Raw genomic sequence first — 6,259 nt, forward strand, 5'->3', positions numbered from 1 at the left:
ACTGACCGCCCCTGCCTATGCTAGTTTTGATGAGCGTAATAATAATAATAATAATGTGAGAGCGAGCCTCGCCCACACGCACAATGGGTTTTGATGAGCAGCACACACGCACGCTGAAATGGGTATCGTAGAACATCATGGCATATTAGCATGACATCTGATTTATAATGCCAATACTAAAGATTAGGGACAAACGCACGCAATTGGCACAAGTGTAAATCATGGATTAGTCACTCAGTTTTGACATCGGCTCGCGTAGCTCAACTGAATGAATGAATGAATGAAAACTTTATTTAACAGATTGCAGAATGGGTACAATACAGTACGGCTCAATACATACAATTGTTAAGGGGATGCAGACCTGAGAAAGACGTTTGTCTTGTTTCCATCAGGGTCCCCCATTTTCAATTCATATAGACATATATGACATACATGACATACAGATAGTCAGTACTGCTACATCTATACATTTATGACATACCAGATTTGCAAATACAGTACTGTTTGTGATACAGAAGGAGTCAAGAAAAGGGAGTATATACATTTGACGTAGAAACTGTACATTGGAGGTTGGGTGGGGGGGGTTGGGTACATTGGGATATTGACAACCATACTGGGTAATTTACATTGGAGGTGGTTGGGGGGGGGGGGGGGCAGGGGGCTCACTGTATAAACAAGTAACACTGTACATTGAGGGGGGGGGGGGAGGAGACACTGTACAAACAAACACAATTGTACATTGAACTATTGACAAAACCATACTCGGTAAATGACTGTACATTGGAGGGGGTTGGAATGATTGGGTTAGGATATTTACAGGGGCCAGTGTTGAATTGCAGTCTCCCGTAGGTGTCCCTTGAGAGAGGTTTTGAAAGTGGGTAGTGATCCACATTCCTTTACAGCTTTGGGTAGGGCGTTCCACATTGATGTGGCATAATTGCGAAACGTGTTTAGTCCCTTATTTGAGCCGAATCTGGGTTTGACATGATTTGTGGAGCTCCCTCTGGTGTTGTGATCGTGGTATTCACTGACCTTTGGGAAGTATTTTGACATGTACATGGGTACCTTGGTCGTGTAGTGTATCTTGTAGACCAGGCCCATTGCAAGTTGTTGTACTCTGTCGTCTACTCTAAGCCATCCTAGGTTGTCGAAGTGGGCAGGGGTGAGGTGGGTTCTAGGAGTAAGGTCAAGCAGTAGTCTGACCAGTTTGTTTTGAGATGTTTGTAATTTTGTTTTTAGCGCCTTTGAGGTGCTTTGGTACCATGAGGTGCAAGCATAGTCGTAGTACCCCTGAATGAGTGCTCCTGCCAGAGTCTTCAGGGTGTTCTTGTTTACCAGAGAGGAGATCCGGTACAAGAATCGAGTTCGTTGGTTGACTTTTTTTATTACATTGGATGCCATTTTGTCACAGGAGAGATTAGCCTCTAGGATGGACCCCAGGTAGGTAATTTCATCTTTCCTTGTGACAATATTGTCACCCACTGTAACTGAGAAGCCGTCGGTCTTGCTGAGTTTGTTATTTGAACCGAAGAGAATGGACTCTGTTTTGCCCATGTGTAATGATAGTTTGTTATCAGCGAGCCATATGCAGATTCTCAGAACTCAGCTGGCTGTGGAGCCTATGGTCACAAGTTCAAATCACTCTTAGTTACATTTTTTCAATTGAAATAACGTATTGTATTGTTTTCATCTCTCTATATTAACGTGATTCCATCAACACAACATAAATGTTCAAAACACGACTTCATTATTGCTTATCTCTGGGTTATGGGTGGACGAGCAGTGAGTTTTAATATTGCGCACAGCATAAGTAGGTAATATGCTCTTGCGCTTGACGTGACTTTGGGCTTCATTATTCAGCCACAGGCAGGAGTTTTTAGATCACAGGCTGATCATGCATAATCTCACCCACCAGACTCTTCTACCGAATTGACTAGGTTGCGCAAGTCAATCAATAGATTACACTTTCTGTAGGCCTAACACTCACCTACTCATTCTGTTGTGACACAACATGACATGTTAGGGTTGTCACCTTCCGTGATCATGTTTGAACCAATGTGTAAAAAATCTGTTTTAGATTAGGCTGTAAAAATCTGTTCTATAGGCTATTTAGTCTAGTTTATTAGACAAAGCATTTAAAAATACTTTGATGAGTCTACATCAATAGCATTAACCATACATTGTCAAGGTTGACAGAATAAAGTCTATATCAACTTATTGCCATCATGGACCAATAACAACAGATTGACAGGTGGTGACAAAGCATACAACTGGGCATTTATTTAAAAAACATACATACCCTAACCACATAACAGATATTTAAAAGGTAATTAACAGGCATGTTCTGCAACATATATCCACTCTTGAACAATGAAAAACGTTAGGTTATGACTATAACCAAGTTCTGTTAATTAGTGGTGACGCTCGGCATCACTCATGCACTGTCCTCGCACGTGCACGCGCACTGAATAAAATTCCACAAATGTACCTTTAATCCCAGTATTCGTCTGACCACACCCCTCGTTAGCTTACCTTCATAAGCAGGTGTGTGGTCACCTGCTCTCCTCCTTCCCAAGCTTTCACCACAAGGTGAGGTCAAGGGCTGCAGCGGCGTCGGATGCCGAGCGTCACCACTAATTAACAGAACTTGGTTATAGTCATAACCTAACGTTCTGTATCATTAGTGGCTCTGCTCGGCATCACTCATGCACATAGGGAGGCCGAGCGGAGCCACCGGCCGACAAATACACCCCGCTGAAAGCCCCCCACGACCATCAGAACAGGGAGGGCCGAGCCCCCCCGACCCCCCCTAATGGAGGGCACTCCCCCTATTAGAGGTTTCCCGGGAGGGCGACGGACCCGACCGTGCGAAGAGGCACTCAAGCAACTCAACGCACAGGGTGAGCAGACCGTGGCCTGACCCCACGACTACACACACGCACAACCCGCATGCCACCCGGGAACGAACGGAGGGAACAACCTCGTTACTGCCCCCAGAAACACGGGGTCAAGGGCAAACCCAACCCCGTAGCAAGGCCGTAGCAGCGGAGCGCGAAGGAAGGCCCAGACCCACCAAAGGGACTGGACCCCCTGGAACGGGGGCCCGGAGAAGTCCATGATGCCAGCATCAAGACCCCACCAGGTGGGCACTTAGTGACCCCGCCCCCCACATCGCCAGCGTATTCGGACAAAGGCCCCTCAGCCGAGCGGGCCCTGTCCCCCCAATAGTACACCGCCTGGCACACTGACCCTGCAGAACAGGCAGTCAGCATGGCCGTAAGCACACAAAAAAGGTTAACCAACGGAAGCAGGCAGCGCACCAGGGAAAACCAGGCAACAGGCTGTTAACCCGAGCCTGGAGACAGCGGACGAGACAGGCGCCAGAGGGGACAGCTGAACACAGCCGCACCGGCGGAAGGGGCGCATGCTGGCGTTGTTGCATGACCAAGCCTCCATTTAAAACCCCCACCCAGAGGGGTTGAGGCAGAGAAGGCTGACACGATTGGCAGACGTCATGAACGTGCAGGGGCACCCTCAACCGGTGAACCCGGGAGTTGACACTGCTCCAACACACCAGAGAACCAACCACCCAGTCGTTACCCTATGCGGTGGTTGGTCCCATAACCCTCAGGAAAAAAACTCCAAAACATACCTGCGGCACTGCCGCAGTACCTGTGTTCCAGTTTCCAACAGGGTTATCCCGGGCCTACGGGTCAACGAAAACATTACTTCGGACCGGGCCCGGTGATACGGGGAGCACAGGGTCCCCTGAGGAGGTCAAAGACCACTCCAACAGGCCCCTCTTCGCCATGCGTAAGAGAAGAGTGCAAGAATGGAAAACCAGCCCCAACACCCCGTACTTGGTATTCCCAGGAGGTCACCCAACCAAGTACTAACCAAGACCAACCTGCGTGACAGCCGAGATCCGACGAGATCGGGCGTGTACAGGCTGGCACGGCCGTAAGCCATTACGACAGTGTAGAATACAATGCACCCAACAAGGGTTCCATAGCGCTTAACCCTGTGACACCCGGACCGACCTAGCATTTTTTCCCCTGAAAAAAGCCCAAGTCCCTCAGGGTACCAGAACAGCAGATCTGCATCCCCGGCGGACAACGGGTTTAACTGATCCGGACCAGCGTGACCAGAACCAGTCCCGTGCCCTAACCACGCCGACATGCCAACTCCAGGAGAAGGGGCAGATATGCGTGTTGATCTTAAACATGAAAAGAAGGCGCCACCCAGACGTTCGGTGCAAACCGCGCCCGGTGGCCCACCCCCAGGGCGTGAGACCCTTCTACATATGTCCAGATCCATTCCGTTATCATCCCCTGATATGAACGAGAACCCGTCGACAACCACACAGGTCGTCGGAAGAGGAAACCCCCATCCCAATTGCTTTATAAAAACGCTGTTTTAACCCCAAGCAACCAAGGCGCGCCAGTCAGTTGCTTAATGTCCAGCAGAACATCCCGAGCTAGCACTATGTGTGCGTCGGGCACATCCACATCAATAATAGGCTATGTAGACCATCTTATTGAATCCCCAAGGCGCCCAGGGGAACGACAAGAGGGGCGGGATGCAACCAACTCCATGAATGAATGAATGAAAACTTCATTTAACAGATTGCAGAATGGGTACAATACAGTACGGCTCAATACATACAATTGTTAAGGGGAGCAGACCTGAGAAAGACGTTAGTCTTGTTTCCATCAGGGTCCCCCATTTCCAATTCATATAGATTCATCCAACTCTTTATAATAATAAAGAAGAAGCATCAACCGTATGAACCCAACAGCACAGCTGGGAGTAAAAAACTGTTTATTTTTTACATCCAGTCACTCCTTTTGTCAGAGAGTACAGACCGAACTTTCCCAGAAGCCTTCCCACATGAGTCGTAGTTATGAAAAAGACATGCCAACTGTGAGTCACGTGACCAACTAACTCAAGTTTACACATAAATCGAGCGTAGCAGACCCGCAAGCCCTACGCTCTAACTCGACACCTTAACACCACAACCTTACGTAAAGATCTTAACTCACGGAAGCCGTCGCCATAGCAACATTGCTATGACGGGGGGAAACCCTGTACACGGCTCCTGTTTGTAATAGGAGTCACGTCAGGACAACCCTCCCCCCCCCCCCCCCCCTCCCTGCCAAGACGTTCGAACGGCTCGGCCCTGATTGGCTCAGCAGAATGAGAAAAAATCTCCTAAACCAACCAAGTGGAAAGGAGGGGTTTATTCGGAAAAAAACCTTTTTCCCTACACACAATAACAACTGTAGCATTTTGAAACCTTCGGTAGAATGCCAATGTATAGCGTAAGCTAATACAATGCCCGCTACCCACAAATGTGAACAGGATTTATAACAAAACAAGTCGTATGTGTGTGAATCCTACACCCGCTTTCTATGTCATACATAGCAAACGCTGACAGAGAGTAACGGCCAGGCCGTGGAACGTGTGTGTACGAGTATTACTGCAACTAACACAACAGCGTTGTGGGACACATTTACTTTGTTCAAGCAATGGAAATACCACCAGTTTCTACCTGCATGTGGAGCGTCAGGCTAATAGAACCTCCTACGACTGAGTGTATGCTTGCAGACCTTGCCTAATCTCGTAACATAACATGACTCATCCCTCAATGTAATAGTGCAGATTCACATTTACGCAACCCCATCATATGATTTGTTGAAGAAACACACAGTTTGTTTGGCCAATAATACAGTTCCCCTTATATCGGGGAACTCTTTATTTCCATGGCACAAAAAACACAATCATGAGGGGCCGGGGAGGGTGTAGAGGAGAGGGGACACAGAGGGAAAAGTCACTTTTAGCGGCGTCTGCCACCTCGCGCCGCTCGAGTCTTGCCACCCGAGGAGCCCCGGAGGGACGGTAGGTAACTGTCTGCTGGTCTCGACGTTCCCTACCGTCTCCTCCGGTCGTGGATGGGCCGGCGGCAGCAGAAGCGCCGTCTCTCCTCCTGGCCTTCTTGGAGGGGCCAGCAGCGGCGGCGGAGGCAGTGGTAGGCACGGCGGAGGGAGCTCGACGTCGTGGAAGCCTTCTGACTCCACCGGCAAGGACGGGAGGCGGAAAATGGGGTTGGAGAACGGATCTCTCCTCTGCCATCTCTCTGCACGTTGAGGTCATCAGCTGCAGGGCCTTCCCGAATAGTCCAGCATCGGAGAGGCTGGCCGTCAGAAGAGGGGTTCTCTTCTTCTCCGGCACTCGAGCCTGCTCCAGCCAAAGGTGGCGC

Source organism: Notolepis coatsorum (assembly GCF_963971535.1).
Source record: "Notolepis coatsorum genome assembly, chromosome: 6".
Lineage (NCBI taxonomy): Eukaryota > Metazoa > Chordata > Actinopteri > Aulopiformes > Paralepididae > Notolepis > Notolepis coatsorum.